The sequence below is a fragment of the Chiloscyllium punctatum genome, chromosome 50 (genome assembly GCF_047496795.1).
Source record: "Chiloscyllium punctatum isolate Juve2018m chromosome 50, sChiPun1.3, whole genome shotgun sequence".
Classification (NCBI taxonomy): Eukaryota; Metazoa; Chordata; class Chondrichthyes; order Orectolobiformes; family Hemiscylliidae; genus Chiloscyllium; species Chiloscyllium punctatum.
Window position 1 is genome coordinate 54,887,224 of NC_092788.1, and position 27,010 is coordinate 54,914,233.

General features: G+C 44.2%; 7 non-coding genes across 7 annotated transcripts; all 7 read right to left on the bottom strand.

Moving 5' to 3' along the window:
• Positions 1–1,492: 1,492 nt before the first annotated feature.
• On the bottom strand, positions 1,493–1,574 carry trnal-cag (transfer RNA leucine (anticodon CAG)). The gene has a single exon. It is a non-coding gene; the product is annotated as a tRNA-Leu (tRNA).
• Positions 1,575–3,224: 1,650 nt separating this feature from the next.
• On the bottom strand, positions 3,225–3,297 carry trnav-cac (transfer RNA valine (anticodon CAC)). The gene has a single exon. It is a non-coding gene; the product is annotated as a tRNA-Val (tRNA).
• Positions 3,298–4,822: 1,525 nt separating this feature from the next.
• On the bottom strand, positions 4,823–4,904 carry trnal-cag (transfer RNA leucine (anticodon CAG)). Its single transcript has one exon. It is a non-coding gene; the product is annotated as a tRNA-Leu (tRNA).
• A 1,650-nt stretch (positions 4,905–6,554) lies between these two features.
• trnav-cac (transfer RNA valine (anticodon CAC)) lies at positions 6,555–6,627 on the bottom strand. Its single transcript has one exon. It is a non-coding gene; the product is annotated as a tRNA-Val (tRNA).
• Positions 6,628–8,152: 1,525 nt separating this feature from the next.
• On the bottom strand, positions 8,153–8,234 carry trnal-cag (transfer RNA leucine (anticodon CAG)). Its single transcript has one exon. It is a non-coding gene; the product is annotated as a tRNA-Leu (tRNA).
• Positions 8,235–9,884: 1,650 nt separating this feature from the next.
• Positions 9,885–9,957, bottom strand: trnav-cac (transfer RNA valine (anticodon CAC)). The gene has a single exon. It is a non-coding gene; the product is annotated as a tRNA-Val (tRNA).
• Positions 9,958–11,482: 1,525 nt separating this feature from the next.
• trnal-cag (transfer RNA leucine (anticodon CAG)) lies at positions 11,483–11,564 on the bottom strand. The gene has a single exon. It is a non-coding gene; the product is annotated as a tRNA-Leu (tRNA).
• Between the last annotated feature and the right edge of the window lie 15,446 nt (positions 11,565–27,010).

Below are 27,010 nucleotides of genomic sequence, written 5' to 3' on the forward strand. Positions count from 1 at the left end.
TTTTACTTCTAGTCAGCTCAAGAATGTTCAAATATTGTTTATTCTGTGAACTTAATTCTGCAGAAGAGTTTCAATAAACATTTAACACATCATTATGGTGCAGTTCAACTCCTCACGTACACCAATCCTTATTCTCTAGTCCGAGCGGATGAAGAGATGAAGGTCGCCCGATGAAGAGGCATCACCTTGAAAGTTAGGGCTTCCCAATAAACCTGTTGGACTATAACATAGTGTCACGTGATTTTTAACTTTCCTCACCCCAGTCCAACTCCGGCATCTCTAAATCACTGTTTCACAAAGGAATTCTCATAATTTTAAAAAAGAAAATATGACTTTAATTACGAACTTTACGCGATTATGAATCCCTTCCTGTATAAGCAAAATATCTCAATGTCAATGAAATCAATGGCACACAACATGGCATGGGTTTAGAGAGTTTGAGGCCAAATACTGGGGAACCGGACTTGTTTATATTTGGCTATGTGCTGAGCATGGACGAGATACACCGAAGTATCTGTTTCCACGCGGTGTCCCCCAAAAACGTTGTGTTGCTCACACCTGCTTTAAATGATTACTTTTTAGCGGAGCTTGCCGTCGCAGTCTGTGGCACAATCCTTTACTGTGTTCGATGCTCACGGGAAAGGTAGTATTGCGAAACACTGCAGAAAGGAACGACTTCCTTACTTTTGCTCCGACTGACCATACTCTGTGAAATTTTCCCAGATCCTCAGTTAAGGACTTTTGCAGCTGGAAGTTTCCTCAGAAACGCTGTTAACTCGTAAAGTATTGAGCGAATCGCAAAACAGAAAGCATTTGACACGGAACACAAACAAAGCTGGCATACCTAATGCATTTTCAGACACAGAGATGCATGAATGCTAAATGTGAGACAGTCCGAGGGCATGATTTATAAAGTAATCTCACAACTAACAACAGGACAATTCCAAACTACTCTTTCACACATACTGCAGCCTTAGGGAACCACCACTTCCCAGACAATACTGAAAAGAGAGAAAGAAAGAACCTAATAAGAATGGGCCATAAAAAGTGAATTTCACCAATCACAGTCTCGATTAGATTACCTTTCCCTTCCGATGTCTCCAGGACGGAAACGAAGGAAATGGGAGAAATTCAACAACATATCACATCGAAATTCGTTGGAACGATTTTCCCATTGGCCGAAAAACCAAATAACGACGAGTCGAGTCACCCCAGGACTTTGTTTCACAACAGCGATGAAATACCGGTCTCCATTCGGTTCCAGGACAAGCTCAACTTGCCTGGAAGAGCACAGCTGCTTGCGATTTTCTGCGCGGGAGGCGAACACGATCATGACAGACAGAGACACTTTGAAATATTCGGCACTATCCCACACCACAGTTAATTCCCCGGGAAGCAAAGCCATTTTACTTTTGTTTTCAACATCAATACAGTGGGGACAGAAACAGCATTTTAACAAAAAAGCTGCAGCGTTGGAGTTGATCTGCAGAAATGGCAGTGGTGGGATTCGAACCCACGCCCCTTTCGAGACTGGAACCTGGATCCAGCGCCTTAGACCGCTCGGCCACACTACCAGCCGGCCGCGCGCACCATTTTCTTGCGTTTCCAACTGTGCTCTCCTGCATAACAACAGATGCCAAGTCACATGAAAATGGTTCCATGATCCCTCTCCGACTCGCACAGCTGCTGGGATGTGCCCGTCTACAATATCAATTTCGCAGCAGATAATGAGAGCCCATCAATCCAGACAAAAATCAATGGTAAGCTGAGTCTATCTTCTCAGACTCCTTTCAGCTCCAAATGTATCTGTGAGAATATATGTTCGGTTATGATTTGGTCAAATAACCACGAGCTGCTTGACATTACTGCAATTTCGATTCTTGCTTTGCTAAATGATTTCACCCATTGCTTGAAACAGGGCAAGTTTCACGTTTACGCGGAACATGAAGCACACCGGACTACAGGGAAAATGCACAAAGCCGTGTTCCACATCATACCGTGCAGCGTAATTTCAGTCACTGTGTCTGTTTTGCAGAAAAAGAGTCCCAAACAATGTACTCCACCCTAAAACCGGAGGTCGCATTCCTATTCGAGAACGACAGATCGCATTGTGACGATGCTCTGACCTCGGAGCCAGTTCTAGATGCCACTTTCCTTGCCTTTTACCCTAACCGTGCAATTTGCTGCAGAGATGTTCACTCCTGGACATCAGCCACATGGATAGCTACTGAGTTGGAAACCTGTGTGGGAATCGACGAGAAGCGACTCAATAAATTTTGCTCAATTCCATGGTGCTTATTAGAAATGCATTTTCTGTTCACCTCAATCTAAAAGGCAGTTTCTCAACATAGTAACAAAGTCAAAAGGTAATTACCTCACCCCACCCCCACTCCGGAAGAGGTGCTAACTGCCCTTGATTGCTTTCTGTTCTCGATGTGAAGAGCTCTCACGCCTCTGAGTCACCTTCACGTGTCTGGTTGCTGAGTGAGTCACAAAGAAGGAGTTTCTCCAGAGCTGCAATTGCCTCACTTCCCCACTCGACTTCGCCGTTTACATTTTCCTGCTCCTCAGTGATTTCAAGAAAACCAAATGGATGCGATGTCATTCTGTAACCTCTCTGTCGATTCCTCCGTTTCAGTTCCAACGTGGCTTAGGTCTCGGGGCGCACCTTAATACTAGCGACACCATGAAAGCACAGGTCCAGAGGTTCCTCTGAGAGTGTAATTTCTTTCATTGCTGTTGCTGATTGAAAGAGCCACTCAAGTGCGAACTGCTCCAAAACATGATTCAGGACCTCTGGTGCCAATTCTCGTACGTTGAATAACGACAGACAGCTTCCAAACGAGGCCTTTCAGAGACGCCTTTGGGGTACATTTAACAGACAGACAAGTTCAGGAATCCGTGGTGCACTGTGACACCAGCGCATCAGCTTCTTCCCTGTCTTTGAACCGGGCCGCCTGCGCAAGGAATGCAAATGCGGTACTGCTTTTCGTAGAAGAATCAGAACGCGGCAAGGACACTCTCAAACAGAATGGCATATGCATCAGAACCAGTTTGGATAAAAACTTTACAATTCTTTGCACAGTCATTAAATGGAATTGCATTACATTTCACTACGCGAGCAGATTTGTTCAAGCAACTTCGAAGGCAGGTTTGCAGATGGGAAAGCAAGCAAGAAAGCACCGTTCTTGTCCATGTAAAAGGCTGCCGATGAAGAACAAAGCAGTTTCTGCCCAGTTTCGAACTGGGGACCTTTCGCGTGTGAGGCGAACGTGATGACCACTACACTACAGAAACAAGCCGCAGCCGCCCATCCGGCAGCTCAGGGGCATCCAGCACTGAAAGTTGAAGCCATTCTTCGTTTCACCTTTCTGTTTCCAATAGCTCGTTGTTGTCCAGCGTAATTGACATCTTCAAAACATAAAAAAAAGACACGTGAAATTGATGATAAAATATAGACAAGGATGTGGTCAATGTTTGGACCGTAGGGCGAGGTCGACTAAGCTGGGACGACTTTCCCTGCAGCGTAACGACTGCGACATGATCTAATGGAAGGGTTGGAAACTGAGTATTTACGTGTTTTACCCAAGTTGGGGTGAGTTGAAAACTCGAGAGCATAGGTTTAAGGTGAGTGGGCTGAAATTGACAAAGGACCTGAGGCACATTTCCCACACAGAAGGTTGTGCGTGTATGGAATGAGCTCCCAGAGGAAGCGGAGGAGGCTCAGAAAATTGCATGAGTTTCTGGATAGGATGGGTTGAGAGGGTTTGGGGCCAAATACTGGGGAACCGGACTTGTTTATATTTGGCTATGTGCTGAGCATGGACGAGATACACCGAAGTATCTGTTTCCACGCGGTGTCCCCCAATAACGTTGTGTTGCTTACACCTGCTTTAAAGGATTACTTTTTAGCGGAGCTTGCCGTCGCAGTCTGTGGCACAATCCTTTACTGTGTTCGATGCTCACGGGAAAGGTAGTATTGCGAAACACTGCAGAAAGGAACGACTTCCTTACTTTTGCTCCGACTGACCATACTCTGTGAAATTTTCCCAGATCCTCAGTTAAGGACTTTTGCAGCTGGAAGTTTCCTCAGAAACGCTGTTAACTCGTAAAGTATTGAGCGAATCGCAAAACAGAAAGCATTTAACACGGAACACAAACAAAGCTGGCATACCTAATGCATTTTCAGACACAGAGATGCATGAATGCTAAATGTGAGACAGTCCGAGGGCATGATTTATAAAGTAATCTCACAACTAACAACAGGACAATTCCAAACTACTCTTTCACACATACTGCAGCCTTAGGGAACCACCACTTCCCAGACAATACTGAAAAGAGAGAAAGAAAGAACCTAATAAGAATGGGCCATAAAAAGTGAATTTCACCAATCACAGTCTCGATTAGATTACCTTTCCCTTCCGATGTCTCCAGGACGGAAACGAAGGAAATGGGAGAAATTCAACAACATATCACATCGAAATTCGTTGGAACGATTTTCCCATTGGCCGAAAAACCAAATAACGACGAGTCGAGTCACCCCAGGACTTTGTTTCACAACAGCGATGAAATACCGGTCTCCATTCGGTTCCAGGACAAGCTCAACTTGCCTGGAAGAGCACAGCTGCTTGCGATTTTCTGCGCGGGAGGCGAACACGATCATGACAGACAGAGACACTTTGAAATATTCGGCACTATCCCACACCACAGTTAATTCCCCGGGAAGCAAAGCCATTTTACTTTTGTTTTCAACATCAATACAGTGGGGACAGAAACAGCATTTTAACAAAAAGGCTGCAGCGTTGGAGTTGATCTGCAGAAATGGCAGTGGTGGGATTCGAACCCACGCCCCTTTCGAGACTGGAACCTGGATCCAGCGCATTAGACCGCTCGGCCACACTACCAGCCGGCCGCGCGCACCATTTTCTTGCGTTTCCAACTGTGCTCTCCTGCATAACAACAGATGCCAAGTCACATGAAAATGGTTCCATGATCCCTCTCCGACTCGCACAGCTGCTGGGATGTGCCCGTCTACAATATCAATTTCGCAGCAGATAATGAGAGCCCATCAATCCAGACAAAAATCAATGGTAAGATGAGTCTATCTTCTCAGACTCCTTTCAGCTCCAAATGTATCTGTGAGAATATATGTTCGGTTATGATTTGGTCAAATAACCACGAGCTGCTTGACATTACTGCAATTTCGATTCTTGCTTTGCTAAATGATTTCACCCATTGCTTGAAACAGGGCAAGTTTCACGTTTACGCGGAACATGAAGCACACCGGACTACAGGGAAAATGCACAAAGCCGTGTTCCACATCATACCGTGCAGCGTAATTTCAGTCACTCTGTCTGTTTTGCAGAAAAAGAGTCCCAAACAATGTACTCCACCCTAAAACCGGAGGTCGCATTCCTATTCGAGAGCGACAGATCACATTGTGACGATGCTCTGACCTCGGAGCCAGTTCGAGATGACACTTTCCTTGCCTTTTACCCTAACCGTGCAATTTGCTGCAGAGATGTTCACTCCTGGATATCAGCCACATGGATAGCAACTGAGTTGGAAACCTGTGTGGGAATCGACGAGAAGCGACTCAATAAATTTTGCTCAATTCCATGGTGCTTATTAGAAATGCATTTTCTGTTCACCTCAATCTAAAAGGCAGTTTCTCAACATAGTAACAAAGTCAAAAGGTAATTACCTCACCCCACCCCCACTCCGGAAGAGGTGCTAACTGCCCTTGATTGCTTTTTGTTCTCGATGTGAAGAGCTCTCACGCCTCTGAGTCACCTTCACGTGTCTGGTTGCTGAGTGAGTCACAAAGAAGGAGTTTCTCCAGAGCTGCAACTGCCTGACTTCCCCACTCGACTTCGCCGTTTACATTTTCCTGCTCCTCAGTGATTTCAAGAAAACCAAATGGATGCGATGTCATTCTGTAACCTCTCTGTCGATTCCTCCGTTTCAGTTCCAACGTGGCTTAGGTCTCGGGGCGCACCTTAATACTAGCGACACCATGAAAGCACAGGTCCAGAGGTTCCTCTGAGAGTGTAATTTCTTTCATTGCTGTTGCTGATTGAAAGAGCCACTCAAGTGCGAACTGCTCCAAAACATGATTCAGGACCTCTGGTGCCAATTCTCGTACGTTGAATAACGACAGACAGCTTCCAAACGAGGCCTTTCAGAGACGCCTTTGGGGTACATTTAACAGACAGACAAGTTCAGGAATCCGTGGTGCGCTGTGACACCAGCGCATCAGCTTCTTCCCTGTCTTTGAACCGGGCCGCCTGCGCAAGGAATGCAAATGCGGTACTGCTTTTCGTAGAAGAATCAGAACGCGGCAAGGACACTCTCAAACAGAATGGCATATGCATCAGAACCAGTTTGGATAAAAACTTTACAATTCTTTGCACAGTCATTAAATGGAATTGCATTACATTTCACTACGCGAGCAGATTTGTTCAAGCAACTTCGAAGGCAGGTTTGCAGATGGGAAAGCAAGCAAGAAAGCACCGTTCTTGTCCATGTAAAAGGCTGCCGATGAAGAACAAAGCAGTTTCTGCCCAGTTTCGAACTGGGGACCTTTCGCGTGTGAGGCGAACGTGATGACCACTACACTACAGAAACAAGCCGCAGCCGCCCATCCGGCAGCTCAGGGGCATCCAGCACTGAAAGTTGAAGCCATTCTTCGTTTCACCTTTCTGTTTCCAATAGCTCGTTGTTGTCCAGCGTAATTGACATCTTCAAAACATAAAAAAAAGACACGTGAAATTGATGATAAAATATAGACAAGGATGTGGTCAATGTTTGGACCGTAGGGCGAGGTCGACTAAGCTGGGACGACTTTCCCTGCAGCGTAACGACTGCGACATGATCTAATGGAAGGGTTGGAAACTGAGTATTTACGTGTTTTACCCAAGTTGGGGTGAGTTGAAAACTCGAGAGCATAGGTTTAAGGTGAGTGGGCTGAAATTGACAAAGGACCTGAGGCACATTTCCCACACAGAAGGTTGTGCGTGTATGGAATGAGCTCCCAGAGGAAGCGGAGGAGGCTCAGAAAATTGCATGAGTTTCTGGATAGGATGGGTTGAGAGGGTTTGGGGCCAAATACTGGGGAACCGGACTTGTTTATATTTGGCTATGTGCTGAGCATGGACGAGATACACCGAAGTATCTGTTTCCACGCGGTGTCCCCCAATAACGTTGTGTTGCTTACACCTGCTTTAAAGGATTACTTTTTAGCGGAGCTTGCCGTCGCAGTCTGTGGCACAATCCTTTACTGTGTTCGATGCTCACGGGAAAGGTAGTATTGCGAAACACTGCAGAAAGGAACGACTTCCTTACTTTTGCTCCGACTGACCATACTCTGTGAAATTTTCCCAGATCCTCAGTTAAGGACTTTTGCAGCTGGAAGTTTCCTCAGAAACGCTGTTAACTCGTAAAGTATTGAGCGAATCGCAAAACAGAAAGCATTTAACACGGAACACAAACAAAGCTGGCATACCTAATGCATTTTCAGACACAGAGATGCATGAATGCTAAATGTGAGACAGTCCGAGGGCATGATTTATAAAGTAATCTCACAACTAACAACAGGACAATTCCAAACTACTCTTTCACACATACTGCAGCCTTAGGGAACCACCACTTCCCAGACAATACTGAAAAGAGAGAAAGAAAGAACCTAATAAGAATGGGCCATAAAAAGTGAATTTCACCAATCACAGTCTCGATTAGATTACCTTTCCCTTCCGATGTCTCCAGGACGGAAACGAAGGAAATGGGAGAAATTCAACAACATATCACATCGAAATTCGTTGGAACGATTTTCCCATTGGCCGAAAAACCAAATAACGACGAGTCGAGTCACCCCAGGACTTTGTTTCACAACAGCGATGAAATACCGGTCTCCATTCGGTTCCAGTACAAGCTCAACTTGCCTGGAACAGCACAGCTGCTTGCGATTTTCTGCGCGGGAGGCGAACACGATCATGACAGACAGAGACACTTTGAAATATTCGGCACTATCCCACACCACAGTTAATTCCCCGGGAAGCAAAGCCATTTTACTTTTGTTTTCAACATCAATACAGTGGGGACAGAAACAGCATTTTAACAAAAAGGCTGCAGCGTTGGAGTTGATCTGCAGAAATGGCAGTGGTGGGATTCGAACCCACGCCCCTTTCGAGACTGGAACCTGGATCCAGCGCATTAGACCGCTCGGCCACACTACCAGCCGGCCGCGCGCACCATTTTCTTGCGTTTCCAACTGTGCTCTCCTGCATAACAACAGATGCCAAGTCACATGAAAATGGTTCCATGATCCCTCTCCGACTCGCACAGCTGCTGGGATGTGCCCGTCTACAATATCAATTTCGCAGCAGATAATGAGAGCCCATCAATCCAGACAAAAATCAATGGTAAGATGAGTCTATCTTCTCAGACTCCTTTCAGCTCCAAATGTATCTGTGAGAATATATGTTCGGTTATGATTTGGTCAAATAACCACGAGCTGCTTGACATTACTGCAATTTCGATTCTTGCTTTGCTAAATGATTTCACCCATTGCTTGAAACAGGGCAAGTTTCACGTTTACGCGGAACATGAAGCACACCGGACTACAGGGAAAATGCACAAAGCCGTGTTCCACATCATACCGTGCAGCGTAATTTCAGTCACTCTGTCTGTTTTGCAGAAAAAGAGTCCCAAACAATGTACTCCACCCTAAAACCGGAGGTCGCATTCCTATTCGAGAGCGACAGATCACATTGTGACGATGCTCTGACCTCGGAGCCAGTTCGAGATGACACTTTCCTTGCCTTTTACCCTAACCGTGCAATTTGCTGCAGAGATGTTCACTCCTGGATATCAGCCACATGGATAGCAACTGAGTTGGAAACCTGTGTGGGAATCGACGAGAAGCGACTCAATAAATTTTGCTCAATTCCATGGTGCTTATTAGAAATGCATTTTCTGTTCACCTCAATCTAAAAGGCAGTTTCTCAACATAGTAACAAAGTCAAAAGGTAATTACCTCACCCCACCCCCACTCCGGAAGAGGTGCTAACTGCCCTTGATTGCTTTTTGTTCTCGATGTGAAGAGCTCTCACGCCTCTGAGTCACCTTCACGTGTCTGGTTGCTGAGTGAGTCACAAAGAAGGAGTTTCTCCAGAGCTGCAACTGCCTGACTTCCCCACTCGACTTCGCCGTTTACATTTTCCTGCTCCTCAGTGATTTCAAGAAAACCAAATGGATGCGATGTCATTCTGTAACCTCTCTGTCGATTCCTCCGTTTCAGTTCCAACGTGGCTTAGGTCTCGGGGCGCACCTTAATACTAGCGACACCATGAAAGCACAGGTCCAGAGGTTCCTCTGAGAGTGTAATTTCTTTCATTGCTGTTGCTGATTGAAAGAGCCACTAACGTGCGAACTGCTCCAAAACATGATTCAGGACCTCTGGTGCCAATTCTCGTACGTTGAATAACGACAGACAGCTTCCAAACGAGGCCTTTCAGAGACGCCTTTGGGGTACATTTGACAGACAGACAAGTTCAGGAATCCGTGGTGCACTGTGACACCAGCGCATCAGCTTCTTCCCTGTCTTTGAACCGGGCCGCCTGCGCAAGGAATGCAAATGCGGTACTGCTTTTCGTAGAAGAATCAGAACGCGGCAAGGACACTCTCAAACAGAATGGCATATGCATCAGAACCAGTTTGGATAAAAACTTTACAATTCTTTGCACAGTCATTAAATGGAATTGCATTACATTTCACTACGCGAGCAGATTTGTTCAAGCAACTTCGAAGGCAGGTTTGCAGATGGGAAAGCAAGCAAGAAAGCACCGTTCTTGTCCATGTAAAAGGCTGCCGATGAAGAACAAAGCAGTTTCTGCCCAGTTTCGAACTGGGGACCTTTCGCGTGTGAGGCGAACGTGATGACCACTACACTACAGAAACAAGCCGCAGCCGCCCATCCGGCAGCTCAGGGGCATCCAGCACTGAAAGTTGAAGCCATTCTTCGTTTCACCTTTCTGTTTCCAATAGCTCGTTGTTGTCCAGCGTAATTGACATCTTCAAAACATAAAAAAAAGACACGTGAAATTGATGATAAAATATAGACAAGGATGTGGTCAATGTTTGGACCGTAGGGCGAGGTGGACTAGGCTGGGACGACTTTCCCTGCAGCGTAACGACTGCGACATGATCTAATGGAAGGGTTGGAAACTGAGTATTTACGTGTTTTACCCAAGTTGGGGTGAGTTGAAAACTCGAGAGCATAGGTTTAAGGTGAGTGGGCTGAAATTGACAAAGGACCTGAGGCACATTTCCCACACAGAAGGTTGTGCGTGTATGGAATGAGCTCCCAGAGGAAGCGGAGGAGGCTCAGAAAATTGCATGAGTTTCTGGATAGGATGGGTTGAGAGGGTTTGGGGCCAAATACTGGGGAACCGGACTTGTTTATATTTGGCTATGTGCTGAGCATGGACGAGATACACCGAAGTATCTGTTTCCACGCGGTGTCCCCCAATAACGTTGTGTTGCTTACACCTGCTTTAAAGGATTACTTTTTAGCGGAGCTTGCCGTCGCAGTCTGTGGCACAATCCTTTACTGTGTTCGATGCTCACGGGAAAGGTAGTATTGCGAAACACTGCAGAAAGGAACGACTTCCTTACTTTTGCTCCGACTGACCATACTCTGTGAAATTTTCCCAGATCCTCAGTTAAGGACTTTTGCAGCTGGAAGTTTCCTCAGAAACGCTGTTAACTCGTAAAGTATTGAGCGAATCGCAAAACAGAAAGCATTTAACACGGAACACAAACAAAGCTGGCATACCTAATGCATTTTCAGACACAGAGATGCATGAATGCTAAATGTGAGACAGTCCGAGGGCATGATTTATAAAGTAATCTCACAACTAACAACAGGACAATTCCAAACTACTCTTTCACACATACTGCAGCCTTAGGGAACCACCACTTCCCAGACAATACTGAAAAGAGAGAAAGAAAGAACCTAATAAGAATGGGCCATAAAAAGTGAATTTCACCAATCACAGTCTCGATTAGATTACCTTTCCCTTCCGATGTCTCCAGGACGGAAACGAAGGAAATGGGAGAAATTCAACAACATATCACATCGAAATTCGTTGGAACGATTTTCCCATTGGCCGAAAAACCAAATAACGACGAGTCGAGTCACCCCAGGACTTTGTTTCACAACAGCGATGAAATACCGGTCTCCATTCGGTTCCAGTACAAGCTCAACTTGCCTGGAACAGCACAGCTGCTTGCGATTTTCTGCGCGGGAGGCGAACACGATCATGACAGACAGAGACACTTTGAAATATTCGGCACTATCCCACACCACAGTTAATTCCCCGGGAAGCAAAGCCATTTTACTTTTGTTTTCAACATCAATACAGTGGGGACAGAAACAGCATTTTAACAAAAAAGCTGCAGCGTTGGAGTTGATCTGCAGAAATGGCAGTGGTGGGATTCGAACCCACGCCCCTTTCGAGACTGGAACCTGGATCCAGCGCATTAGACCGCTCGGCCACACTACCAGCCGGCCGCGCGCACCATTTTCTTGCGTTTCCAACTGTGCTCTCCTGCATAACAACAGATGCCAAGTCACATGAAAATGGTTCCATGATCCCTCTCCGACTCGCACAGCTGCTGGGATGTGCCCGTCTACAATATCAATTTCGCAGCAGATAATGAGAGCCCATCAATCCAGACAAAAATCAATGGTAAGCTGAGTCTATCTTCTCAGACTCCTTTCAGCTCCAAATGTATCTGTGAGAATTAACCATACAACCAGAAAGACACTCGTATACCTGCACCATGGGAAACACTATGAAAACGGGATTGTTGTCAAGGAGTTCATTCTCGATCATGGATTGTAATCGATTTGCATTGTCATGTCGGTTCCAGCACCGTGGGGAAATAGTGAGAATATGATGAATGTAATGTATTTTCCTGTATGAAACAGTAAAAAGTGCAGAACATTTTAAAAGGATGTTGCCAGCGCTTAGGGGTCTGTGTTATAGGGAGAGGTTGTACAAGTGAGGATTTTACGTTTAGTGCAGAGGAAACTGAGTGGGTTATTTTCTAGAAGTGTATAAGACCATGAGGGTCATGGATAAGGTGAATGCACTCATCCTTTTCCCAGGAACTCAAGGATTGGACGGCTTGATTAGATCAGTTTAAGGTTAGAGGAGAAAGAATAAAAGGGAAGCTGAGGGGCAACTGTTTTAGACAGAGGGTGGTATGTATATGGAATGACCTGCCAGTGGAAGTGGGTCAGGTAGGAACACTCACAACAGGGAAAAGGCATTTGGACAAATACATGGATAGGAAAGGGTCAGAAGCAAATGGGCAAGTGCAGCGAAATGGGGTTAGTGTGGATAGACATTCTGGTCGGCATGGGCCAGTTTGGGCCAAAGGGCCTATCTCTGCTGTAAGATTCTACAATTCTAAGTGCATTTCCTATTTCTCCCACTAACTCTGGTATCCTGGGATGTATTCCATCAGGGCAATGAGACTTGTGTACCTTTCGCTCCATTAACTTGCCCAGCTCTAACTCTTTCACGATAATTGTTATTATCTAGGTCCTCACCTTCCTCAGTCTCCTTATCAATTCCTGTCCTGTTCTTCGTATCCTCCACTGTGAAGGCTGACTGCTGTGTACTCATATTCCTGAACCCTGCTGGATAGGAATAACTCGGCACAGAACTGTGAGAGGTCTTCTTTGAATCTTCATTTATGAGACATGGCAGATACCTGGATAGTGTACATACAAAATACCTCCAGACAGCATCAGGTAACTCCCTGCCTGTCGGATGTACAGCTCCCATTCGTATACCGTTGTGGTTTGGGACTTTGAATAGAGACTGTCTCTCAGTATTATCTCCATGGCAACGGCAGTTAGAAAGTCTAGTTCAGTTCAGCACTTTGTGGTTAAACCACATACCCTTCCCCCACACCCCTGTGACTCCCTCAAGTATCTGACAGGCGCTTCAGTTTCAGTGGGGTATCTCTCAGGATTCTGATGTCGAGGAGCCGGTGGTGGGGTGGACAAAGTTAAAAACCACACATCACCAAGTTGCAATCCAACAGGATTATTTTGAGGTACAAGCCTTTGGAGTGTGCTGTGATTTTTAACTTGATCAAGATTATCCTGGCGGATAGGATCAAGGATAACCCCAAGGCATTCTATGCGTACGTGAGAAACCTGAGAATGACGAGAACGAGGGTAGGTCCGATCAAGGACAGTGGTGGGAGACTGTGTATTGAGTCGGAAGAGATAGGAGAGGTCTTGAACAAGTACTTCTCTTCAGTATTTACGAACGAGAGGGACCGTATTGTTGAAGAGGAGAGTGTGAAACGGACTGATAAGCTAGAAGAGATACCTGTTAGGAAGGAAGATGTGTTGGACATTTTGAACAACTTGAGGATAGACAAGTCCCCCGGGCCTGACGGGATATATCCGAGGATTATGTGGGAAGCAAGAGAGGAAATTGCAGTACCGTTGGCAATGATCTTCTCGTCTTCACTGGCCACTGAGGTGGTACCAGGGGACTGGAGAGTAGCGAATGTTGTGCCCCTGTTCAAAAAAGGGAATAGGGATAACCCCGGGAATTACAGGCCAGTTAGTCTTACTTCTATGGTAGGCAAAGTAATGGAAAGGGTACTGAGGGATAGGATTTACGAGTATCTGGAAAGACACTGCTTGATTCGGGACAGCCAGCACGGATTTGTGAAGGGTAGGTCTTGCCTTACAAGTCTTATTGAATTCTTCGAGGAGGTGACCAAGCATGTGGATGAGGGTAGAGCAGTGGATGTAGTGTACATGGATTTTAGTAAGGCATTTGATAAGGTTCCCCATGGTAGGCTTATGCGGAAAGTCAGGAGGCATGGGATAGAGGGAAATTTGGCCAATTGGATAGAAAACTGGCTAACCGGTCGAAGTCAGAGAGTGGTGGTAGATGGTAAATATTCAGCATGGAGTCCAGTTACAAGTGGAGTTCCGCAGGGATCAGTTCTGGGTCCTCTGCTGTTTGTAATTTTTATTAATGACTTAGATGAGGGAGTCGAAGGGTGGGTCAGTAAATTTGCAGATGATACAAAGATAGGTGGAGTTGTGGACAGTGAGGAGGGCTGTTGTCGGCTGCAGAGGGACTTAGATATGATGCAGAGCTGGGCTGAGGAGTGGCAGATGGAGTTCAACCCTGCCAAGTGTGAGGTTGTCCATTTTGGAAGAACAAATAAGAATGCGGAATACAGGGTTAATGGTAGGGTTCTTGGTCAGGTGGAGGAACAGAGGGATCTTGGGGTCTATGTACATAGATCTTTGAAGGTTGCCACTCAGGTGGATAGAGTTTGTAAGAAGGCCCATGGAGTATTATCGTTCATTAGCAGAGGGATTGAATTCAAGAGTCGTGAGGTGATGTTGCAGCTGTACAGGACTTTGGTTAGGCCACATTTGGAGTACTGTGTGCAGTTATGGTCGCCTCACTTTAGGAAAGATGTGGAAGCTTTGGAGACGGTGCAGAGAAGATTTACCAGGATGTTGCCTGGAATGGAGAGTAGGTCGTACGAGGATAGGTTGAGAGTTCTCGGCCTTTTCTCGTTGGAACGGCGAAGGATGAGGGGTGACTTGATAGAGGTTGAAAGATGATCAGGGGAATAGATAGAGTAGACAGTCAGAAACTTTTTCCCCGGGTACAACAGAGTGTTACAAGGGGACATAAATTTAAGGTGAAGGGTGGAAGGTATAGGGGAGATGTCAGGGGTGGGTTCTTTACCCAGAGAGTGGTGGGGGCATGGAATGCACTGCCCGTGGGAGTGGTAGAGTCAGATTCATTTGCGACCTTTAAGCGGCATTTGGATATGTCCATGGATGGGTGCTTAATCTAGGATAGAAGTTCGGCACAACATCGTGGGCCGAAGGGCCTGTTCTGTGCTGTATTGTTCTATGTTCTATGTTCTAAGATTATCTCAATGGTAACAGTTAAGTACTTCAGCAATTACAGAGGCCATATATTCCCCACACAATATGTTCCCCTCAGCAGGGTAAACTGCTATTCCAGCCCAAGGGACAGGTATTAATCACTTTTCTCCGCCAATTCCATCTCGCTTTCTGTTGATCTTTAAAGTTTTTCTAATCTCCTTGGTCTTTGCCAATATTTATGTATTTTATTTCATTTTGATAGACTACCTTATTTCCTGAGCCACCCTTGCCAGATGACTCCTCTTCCTACAGTCCTTCCTTTTCCCTGCTATATACTTTTGCTGAGCACTTCGAAAAATGGCTTTGATATTCCTGCACTGTCCGCCAACTTTCCCACCATAAAGTCTTTGTTTCCAGTCCACATTAGCCAACTCCTGCCTCATTCTATTGTAGTCTCCTTTTGTTTAAGCACTGGATCTTGGGAGTGGATCTAATCTTCCAGCTTTCCATCTGTGTTCTAAGTTCAACCAGACTTCTCAGAATTCTTTTATCAGATTAAGAGGGGAGGCGATGTTTCCTGGGTGTTTTGGTTTTCATTGTCAGAGACCTTGGCTGTGTAATAAAGTACAGGATAGGTAATCACAACAGAGTATTCTGGACGGTGTGAATGTACCACACAGTCTAAAACCATAAATCACTCTCTCCCCTGAGTTTAAAATTGCAAAATCATTATCTCCTACACACTTCCTCACTATCTAAGCTTGGTATGCTAATGCACTTGACTATCTGTCATTTTCCGAAAATCTCCTTTGGTGAAGTTGGTGATTTTTGGATTCAGCTTTCCAGTTATTACCGTTAGAAGATAAGCACTGGGCACTGGAGAACCAGCCCCACCATTTAATACGGTGATGATTGAGCTCACATCGGTCTCAGCTGGATTTTCCAGCCTGCTCTCTCACCCTTCATCTCATTGCAAATTAAACATCTGTATCTCTTCATTAAATTGGCTCATTGTCCTGGCATCCACCGCATTTTGAATAGGGAATTCCACAGATTGAGATAAGTACCTTCTTCCTCATGAGAAGAGAATAGAGCCCCTGTTGTGGTTCTGTTGTGGAGCTGGGAATTTGTCTTGCAAACGTTTCGTCGAGTTGACATCCTCAGTGTTTGGGAACCTCCTGTGACGCGCTTCTGTGCTGTTTCTTCCGGCATTTATCGTGGCCTGTCTCTGCCGCTTCCGGTTGTCAGTTCGAATGGCCGGTATATTGCAGTGATCACAGTGTGTCTGAGTTTTGCGTTTATTTTGGGTGAGGGTAGTCTGTGTCTGAGACGAGCGCTTAACACCCAGACAACGGGAATGGTATCAGATAGCGAAGTTAGGACGGGCTGAAGTGAAGTGGAAAATTCTGTCAGAAGGTGGGTCAATACAAATGCATCACATCACCCAGACTGTAAAAGATTCGCAGAAGGAGCAAAGCAACTTCAATGCAGGCACAATAACAGGTAAATTAGAAAGAAGACAATTGAACACACTGAGATGGAGTGGAATTATTTATGAGAAAGGATTAAATTTAGAAGCTATTTTACTTACAGACTGTCGTCACATTGGAAAAAGGAATTTCCTGCAAAGTAACGGTGATATTTGCCTGCGACATCACAATTGCGAGAGACACTGACATATTATCTTCTGCAACAGCGTGGCCTAGTGAAAGCATGATCGGCCCATCAATCAGAATTCAATACTTCAAAGTTCTCCTATGCGCTATACAACCTATTTGCTGCTCCTGTAGTCAGATCCTAATCACTGCTTCCTGCCTCACGTAAATACTTGAAACATGATCCAATCCCCAGTGTTTCTGCTTTAACCCATATTTTGTAACTCCCGAGCTGACACAGGTACGAGTGACCAATTGGCCTTTTCGAGCGCTCTCACTCTGTATGATCTGAATGATAAAATGTACTGCATCTGATCCGCAGGAGACACTGCAGAAATTAACCCATCCCAGCGGACTGAGCTGCCTCTATTGATCGAGCTGTTTCCATTGGTATAGTATCACACAGTAACAGCCAACGTCTTTTGATGTCATCCGCGAAGGTACTTGCAACAAAAAAGCGGAAGACGGCTGGAAACAGCTGTCGTCAGTGCGATATACAGAAGCCCAGCGGGATCCTAGCTAGATTACTGTGTGCAGTTCTGCAATTCAGACTACTTTATCTTTTATGATTTTTAACCCATGAGAAGTTTGTTACCACCTTCGATGACAGCCATAATGCTCTGACCACTTTGACGGAGCCAGTACAAGTCAGTTCTAATAGTTATCAATAGATTGAATCTAAACAGGATGCCCCACAACAGGAAGTGCTCTGACACTCAATGCCGGTAAGCCAAGGTAATTTTCCTAAAACCACTCCCGTCTGGTAATACCATTGAAGATATTTTATACAGTAACCTTTCATTCTCAATTGCCAGTTCCAGTCCATGAAGCAGCCAGTAACATGCAGCAGTGAATTTAAATCTAACAGCAGCATTGCCCTGGCAGGAGAGATTAAGGAGCTTGAAGCTGTCTTCTCTGGAGTATCTAAACATGAAACACTTCAAAGGAACAAAAATCTTCAAGAGCTCGAGAGGATACATACAGGAAGGATGTGCTCCTAGGCTGGTGTGCCTGGAATAAAATAAACGCGAACTACAGTATCTTTACCCAGCATCCCCTTTAGCTGCGTAACTGTTTAAGATTTATTTGCTGCTCTAATTAGACTCCCAGTTTTAACTGCTGTCATGTTGATGACTATGCAAATGTATAAAATTTAATTTAATCTATCCCAAAACCTCTCTGTACTTGTGTCTCACTTGTGCTCACTGAGACCCTCATTCAATCTGACCTCTTTACAAACCCTGCCCAGATATTTCCTCATAAGGCTCAGAATGAAATATTCACAGAATTGTTACTGTGCAAAAGGAGGCTGATTGGCTCATCAGCTCTCCAAAGGATCACCTCACTGAATGCCAGTCTTCTGCCTTTACCCCATAAACCTTCCCATTCATCCTCTTCCAATAACACCGGCGAGTTCACAAGTAACCACAGCGATCAGATTTGTTTTGTTTGTTCGTGGGATCATGGCATCACGTGCTGGGGCAGCATTTATCATCCATTCTAACTGCCCAAGAGATGGTTCAGAGTCAACCACGTTATTCAATGTCTGGATTCACTTGTAGGCTGGACCAGGTCAGAATTAACAGTTTCTCAGACCCAATGACATGAAGAGTTGATTTCTGGCCTATTATCTTATTTCTGAAATGATAATGAATAATTTTTGCAGTTGAATTAAAAGTGAAAGACCAAAATGTGTTTTATTCTGATTGAGCACATCCTCCTATTTTCTAAATTGTTATTGACTGTCTCATTCCACTCGCACCAGAACCTATTCCAGAGAGTGTTGCAGAATGGTCAGCTGCAGGTGATCACTTGACCGGTCGCTGGACCCAAAGGTTCACTCTCCACAGATGCTACCAGATCTGGTTTTTTCCAGCAGTTTCTGGTATTGTTCCTGATTTCCCAGCATTTGCAGATGTTTAGTTTTTGAATATTGATCTTGTCTGGTGCAGAGTAGTTAATTGATGTGTTTGAATGGTTTTGAAAATTCCAACTTAGGCCACAAATCAGCCATGATCTATTGAATGGCAGAGCAGGGTTGAAGGGCTGAATGACTTCCTCCTGTTCCAATGAAAGTGATCCATCGTCAGCTTGTGGTAACATTTCCCCTCACTGCTCACTTCCCCTCCATGTCTAACACACTGTTACCGACTGAACAAACCTCCTGTGTTTGAACTAAACCTGCTCATGTTCAGTGACTCCCTCTCCTGCCACCCGGATTTAACTCTCATCATGGAATGCTGTCTCGTGTTACTGCGGGAATGCCCACAGGGAATAATCCTGGAGTCTGTATCCCCTGGGATCCAAAAATACTGTTTATTTCCTTCTTCCTATTTCATTCCGGCATTGAACTCTCGGTTTCAATCCATTCTCCTGTCATGCTCTTCAACATGCCCATGTGGGTGGACTCGAGGCAGCTGGCACCTGAAATTGTGGGAGGAGGCAGATTCAATCAGGGATTTGGGAAAACACTCAGACAATGACATATCCGTCTGATTGTTGACTCAGACAGATAGGCAGTAAGAAAGATGCACATTTAGATCGTACCTTTGATGACCTGGAGCAATGAAACATGCTTCAAACGCAATGATTTCAACCTCAAATCTCTTAAAACACAGATACAAAGCTTTCTACTTGTACCAGGTTGTCTCTCAGCCTCCTGTTTTCTTAAGAAAAGATTTTTAAGCTGTTATGCCTTTCCTGGTGATTATACCCACTGTTTCTCTGTCAGATTTATGACTGAACCTTTATTTTCCTGTTGTGAGTGATGCTCGTACCAGAAACAGTTCCTGACTTGTGAGGGGGTTCGGTTGGAGTATTTATATTTACATAAATTCCCACCCTCACACACAGTGTGAATTTGATGTAAAACAGAAGGAAAGGATTGATTGAGCACCCACAAAAACACAAAAGGCAGCATGTGTACCTGAGTTGAATGAACCTGGACTTAGGAAAATGTGACAACAATCACAACTAGTTAGAATTACAGAATCCCTTAGGCGCACAAAGAGACTATTTGGTCCATCCAGTATGCAATGACTTGCTGTCCTACCCTACCTTCATAACCCCACATTTAGCCTGGCTAACTCAACCCACCTAACCTACACACTATTGGCCATGTTAGCATGGCCAATCCACCAAACCTGCACATCTGTGGGAGGGTCACATATTATGTCTAAGTGCTCAGGATTGTGGGATGAAGGCTCAGAAATACTTGACTTTGACGCAAATCCTCTTTTTTTTCAAAATAAAATCTGGGAGAAACTGCAGCCAGAAAGATTTCCGATTATCTCATGAGAAATAGAATTCAAAACTCGTGCCACTGACCCAGGGGGCGCAGTGAAGTCACAGAGGTCTGGGAACAATCAGAACTGAAACAAGATGTGAGCAAGGTGGGAGGGAGACAAGGACAAAAAGACACTCTGTCACACGGGGGAAGACAGGAGAGATTAAATTACAGAAATGGTAGTCCCTCAAGGCCATGGGGAATGGAGTTAGAGCTGGGAAAGAAACCAGGAAACAAGGTGAGCAGCTGTCAAAGAAATACATTGAAAAAGCAGATTATAACAACATTGAGGGCAGAGTACACAGTCTGAAATTGTTGCTCTCATTGGTGAGTACAGAACGCTGTAAAGCCTGGGTCATTCTATTTCAGCCAACATATGCAGGATAGGCCAAGTGGCCTCTATCTGTGCTGTAACTTTCTGATAAATTTATTCTGACATTTGGAATTCAGGTCGAATGATGTTCATAAATTCTCAAATTGGACTTGAGTTTAATATTCTGGAGAAATGTTAAATAAATCACAATGATGCCATTCTGCAGACTTTAGTCCACAGCCCTTAATGTTCCAGCATCGCAGTTACATCCATGTCCTTTTATTCTAATGTGATGCTGGTTACTGCCTCTGCCACCCCATCAATGATTTCCTGCTCCCCACCATCTCTGAGTGAAATGAATTCTCCTCTCCCCTTCTTTCTGGGAATTTGTTTCAATCTAAATCGTCCAGTTTCTGACCTCTCAGTTAATGCATAGCTCCTTCCTAGACACTCGATCTGGATTCCTCAGCATTTTATCACTTCAATTAAATCTCAGGTCATCCTCCTCGGAAATCATCCCCAGCCTATCCAACCTTTCCTCAGAGCAGGAATTTTCCAATTGTAGAAACATTCTGATCAATCTCCTCTGTATCCTCTCTGGTGTGATCACATTAACCCTGGAATAAGGGGATCAGAAGTGTGTGCAGTACATTAACTGCAGTCAAATGAGTGTTGCTGATATTTCCCATGTCACCTCCGTGTTCTTGTGGTTGTCGATCACACAAGACGTGTCCTGGTTTCCCACTTGGAACTGGATTTGCACTCCATGGGGCTGGGATTCCCTACCATGTGTTTATTTGTTAACACATCCTAAATTAACTTCAGATTAAAAGAACATTATCAGCTACCTACCAATCAACTGCTTCCATTATACTCAAGTCACCTTACTTTTTAAAATCTCTTTAAAAATATTACTATCTAAACACAATAGGCTTTAAGTTGCTGACCAAGTATTCAGATGTCTCCATCGTGACAATTACTTGAAGATTATCTTTACCTTCAGCTACATTTGGTGAATTGAACACTGATTGTAAATATATGAATATCAAACGGACTTGAGTTTTACGATAATTAATCCAGTCTGACATTCTTGTTGGTTAATATCTTGAAGAGAACTGTCCTCAGAACTCCAGCTGTGCTCTGACTTCCTTCACAACTGGATTTGGTTGGACTGCAAATCTTAGATCTGTTCTGTTGTTTCCCGGATTGCTTCACTCTGTCTATCACTTGCTGCTTATGCTGTTAGGCACACAAGTAGTCCTCTTTGGGAACTTCATCAGGTTAACACCTCATTTTTAGGTATTCATGCTGCTTTTACTGATATGCCCTCCTGAATTCTCACAGTTGAATGAGGACTGATACTCTGGTTTGATGGTAAGAGGCAAGTTGGGTAATATGCGGGGCCCTGATTGTATATGATTTGTTGGAGTACAATTCTACTGCAGTTCTTGGAAGGAATGAGCTAAACTCTTACACTGTTGGCCCCATATAATACATGCAGTATCATGAACACTGATAGGCCAAGTCATGAAATACAAGAAACACTGTACAATGATGCAGGACCACAACTGCAGCAAGGGGAGTTTAAGATCCAACTTGACATAGGAGCTGGGGAAGAAGCAGCTGATCAGATTATCTCATTCATAGTCACAAAGAGACTGTGAGATTATTGTATTGCTGGAGGTGAGGATGAAGGAGGTTGGGGAGATGGAGAGCCCTTCAAAAGAAACTAATGTGCCTGTGAGTTGTGAGATAGAATTGATTGCCATGCATTTAGCAGAAAGCTAATTGAAACTGTTTTTACCCCCAAAAGATAACAAGACTGATGATGCTTCCAATCATCATCAGAAAAAAACCCCAGAATACATGGTTCGGAGATGGATGTCAATAGCCAATCAACATCCAACTCCTGCAATCATTGAGCAAACATATGTGTGATTACCAAGTTCTGATGAACCAGAAAATCACTGTTCACTCTGTGCAGATGGACAGCGATGTGGGGAAGTATTGGTCTCGTGGTATTGTCGCGAGGCAGTTAATCTAAAACCCCAGATCGTGTTCTGGAGACCTGGGTTCAAAGCCTATTGCAGCAGATGGGGGAATTTGAATTCAATAAAAAAACTTGTGAAATTAGAGTCTAATGATGACCATTAATCGATTGTCAGAAAAACCCATCTGGATCACTAATGCCCTTTCAGGAATGAAGCTGCCATCCTTACCTGGTCTGGCCAACATTGTGACCTCAGATCCACAGTAATGTGGTTGACTCTTACCTTCCCTCTGGGCAATGAGGTATGGGCAGTAAATGCTGCCGGGCCAGCGGCACCCTCATCCTGTGAATGAATAAAGGAAAATAAAAATCTGTACCCAGTGTGAATCTGTGCATGTTCAACAATGTTGTGAACATTTCCAAAGCTAATTTCTGTGTGCACAACTTTATGAGCTGTCAAAACCATTGTTCATTACTTGGCGTGAAAAAGAGGAAAAAGTCCTTCAACTGTGGTTATCAGTAAATTGACTGGTGTCTCAGCAGGATGGATGCCTGAGTGAATCCCTTCCCCCTCACACACACAGAGCAGGTGAACGGCCCCCCAGTCTGACTGGTTTGGCCAGTTTCCAGGTGGGATGGGTAAAGAATTCCCTTCTGGCATTCCCCACATTTCCAGAGTCGATCCCTGGTGTGGCTGCACTGGTGTTGAGCCATTTCAGATAAATGTTGACAGACTGTTACACACACCGATAGCCCGTCCCCATCACCCCCCCCCCCCCCCCCAAGAACCCAGTATAAAGCAGTAAACATTATCTCCTGTTGTGGAGGGACAGCCTGTATTGGTCTGAGTAGGAACACTGAGAAGATGTACCTCAATGACAACTTAATCGGTGACCAGAGCAAGTTGAGCAAGTCCAAATAAAATGCATTATAGCACAGAAAGAGGCCCATCAAATCCAAGCTGTCTCTCTGTAGCAGAATCCCATATTCTCATTCCCCATACGTAACCCAAACTCTGCAAGTTTATTTCCCTCAGAACTGATCTAATTGTTTTTATCAATCATTGATCTTCTCTCCTTGCACCAACATAGTAGGCAGCATGTTCTGCATATTTCCAGCCAATACAGTCAGCAGAAACACTTACTCATCTCCCGCTGTCTCAAAACCTTACATCTGACCTTAACTCTTGTGCCATCACCTATCGAATGCAGATATTTTTGTCTGCTCTATCTAGGTGTGTTATAACCTTATACAGCTTTATCAAAAATATATCCAACTTCTTCACTTCAAAGAAAATCGCAATTTTTTCAAATCAATCCAGTGACTGCATTTTCTTCATCAGTGAGCCACTCCAGTAAGCCTATATGCCACAGTCTGAAGATCACTCATATCCTTCATTGTTGATGCCTATTTTGTTCCACAAATCCAGACGATGCAAGTTTTCTGCACAACAGCAGTAACTTTATTATTGGACAGCCGGCGAGAGTTTCAAAATGTCTCTAAAGTAGCTGAGTGTCTACTTGTAGACACTCTTCTTCACGAATCTCTGCCTTACCCACAGAGACAGTATATTTAATAGGAATTAGACAAAGGCATATCAATCACATGGACGATTGTCTTTGCATAGTTTAAAGTCGGTAATTATGACCTTACAAAGCGATGTCTGTGATAACGTGTGATGGATTACAGAAACTGATGATCGTATTGTTCATGATTATGTGTTGATTATGTGTTGATGGGAGGAGATTAAGGCAGAATGGTTCTTCCTTCAGTAAATAAGGGATTCACTTACCTATGCCAATATGGAGGGGAGGTAAGACAATGGGAGTGGGAGGCAGTTTAACAGAGTTGTGCCCAGGGCTACCAGTCTTGTCTGAAAAGGGCAAATTCCTCTGTCTGGGATTACGGGGCAATCCACATGTCTGGCTGCAAGAGGTTCTATTTTGAGATACTGTCAGCCTCCACCATTCTGAGGTGTTCTGTCTGTATTCTAAGAGTACAGGCCTTCAGTTGATGAAATAAGGCCTTTTGCAAGGTAATGTTTAACCCTTGAGACCCCACGGTGTCCTGAAAGAGAAGCAAAATGTATGGAACTGGTCCCTCTATGGTATTTTAACTTCCTCGTTCTGACCAGGAATATGTTGACCAGAATTGAATGCAATGATTGACTGTGACCTAACTCAAGCTTTGTCAAGGGTCAGAATCTTTTCCGTGAGTTTGTTATCATTCCTCCATTAATGGAGCCCAGCATCCCATTTGTTTTACCCAAAACACATAATGTTTTCTCTCCTTTAAGGATTGGTACACATTGTCCCCCATTCCTGCTGTCCTGCTCTCTGTGTCTGTGCCATGCAAATATATATTCCCTTTCTACATTGCTTCTCTCAAAATGTATTAACTTACTGTGTGTTCTAAAGAAGAGACATATTCCACTCAAAATATTATCTCTCGCTCCACACATTCTACCCCCTAGAAAACAGAACAGGACAGCACCGGAATAATTGGCCCACCATGTCTGTGCGGTCCATGATGCCATTCCAAACTAATTCCATCTGCCTGTACATGGTCCATATCCCTGCCAATCCATGCCTGCTTATCTGTCTGTCCAAATGCCTCTGAAACATTGTGATTGTTTCTGCTTTTCCCATCTCTCAGGAAAGTACATTCTTGGCACTTACCAGCTTCTGCATAAGAAACTTGTCTGACACAACTCCCTTTAAGCTTGCTCAGGTGTTGTTGGAAATGCTTAGCAGATCATGCAGCATCTGTGAAGAAAAATGAGTTAATATTTCGGGTCTGGTCACCCCTCCTCAGAAACGTTGACTTTAATTTATCTTCATAGAAGCTGCTAGACCTGCTGAACTTTTCCAGAAAAATTTTTTTGTTTCTGGTTTACAGCATCTGCAGTTGGTTCAGTTTTCATTTCCTTTAAACTTGCCCCCACTCCCCTTAAAACTCTGGCCTGTAGAATTTGCCGTTTTCACCTTGGGAAAAGATTCAGATTATTCACTCTGTCTGAGCCTTTCGGATCACCCACAGCCACTGACTTTCCCAACGCAAAAATCCAAGTCTTTCCAACCTCTCCCAATCCAGGCAACATCCTGGTAAACCTGTTTTCACGCTGTCCAAAGCCTCAACATCCTCCTTTTTATGTGGTGATCAAAACAGCACACAATACTCCAAAGGTTGCCTAATGACAGTTTTATATTCAGTCCCTGACACAAGAAGGCAAGTATGCCATCCACCTTCTTCACCACTTTCAGGGAGCTGTGAACTTGCCCCTAGAGAACCCTGTGTACATCAATGCTGCTGAGAGCCCTTCAGTTTAGTGAATACATTCCTCTTGCAATGAGCCTCACAAAATACATCACCTCACACTTGTCTGGATCAATATCTATCTCCGTACAGGTTTTCCTACTGATCTCTTTCTTGCTGTATCCTTGGACAATATTCTTCACGATTCACAACTTCATCAATTTCTTCCATCTAAAACCTGCTAATCAAATCGTTTACATTTCCATGCTAAGCATTGATGTATGTTGCAGACAATGATGTTCCAATTCTGATCCTTGTGGAACAACACTGACCACAGAACTCCAGCCAGCAACATGTTGTGGAAGGAACATATTTCATTTAGTCATTCAGTCGGAAAGTATTTCAGGTATTGGTGTGGCACTAGATGTTCCAAGATATTCACAATCCTGGTTAAAACACCCTGGAGCAGATTTTCAGTTCTGGGTACCCTACCTGGGGACTCCCCCAGAACCAATTATAAAGGAGTAAACATTATCTCCTGCTGTGGAAGGACAACCTGTGTTGGTCTGAGCATGAGCACAGAGCAGATTTACCTTAATGATAATTTAACCCCTGAAGACAAATAACCAGACCAAGTTAAGCAAGTACAAAAAAATGTGTTATAGCACAGAAAGGGGCCCATCAAATTCAAGCTGGTTCTCTGCAGCAGAATCCCTTATTCTCATTCTCCAACTGTCCTCAAAACCCTGAAAGTTTATTTCCCTCAGATCTGATATAATCGTATTTGTGAATCTTTGATCATCTCTACTTGCAACACCATAATAGGCAGCACGTTCTGCATATTTCCAGCCAATACAGTCAGCGGAACATTGCAATCTTCCACTTTCTCAAAACGTTATATTTGATCTTAAGTTTTGAGCCATCACCTATTGAGTGCAATTTATTTTATTGTCTGCTCTATCTAGGTAGTTATAATCTTATCCATTTTAATCTATTAAGATATATTCAACTTGATTTCTTCAAAGAAAATAACAATCTTTTTTCCAAATCAATCCAGTGACTGCATTTTCTTCATCAGTGCACCACACCAGTAAGTCTGTACTGCACACTCTGAAGATCACTCAGATCCTTCCTGAGCAGGAATTTGTTGACCTGAATTGGATACAATGATTGATTGTGACCTAATCAGTCACTGAAATTGTTTCCATGAATTTGTTCTCATTCCCTTTATTAATGAAACCCAGGTTCCCATATATTTTGATCAAAACACTCTGATTATGTTTTCTCTCCTTTAATGAATTATACACATTCCCCCGCCCTTCCCTCAGTCTCTACTCTTTGTGTCTGTGCTATCTAAATATATATTTCCTTTCTACATTGCTTCTCTCAAAATGTATCAACTCACTGTGTGTTAGAAAAAAATATTACCTCTCGCTCCATGCACAGTACCCCCTGGAAAACAGAAAAGTACAGCATCTGATTAATTGGCTCATTATGTCTGTGCAGACCATGATGCCATTCCAAACCATTTCCACCGGCCTGGACATGATCCATATCC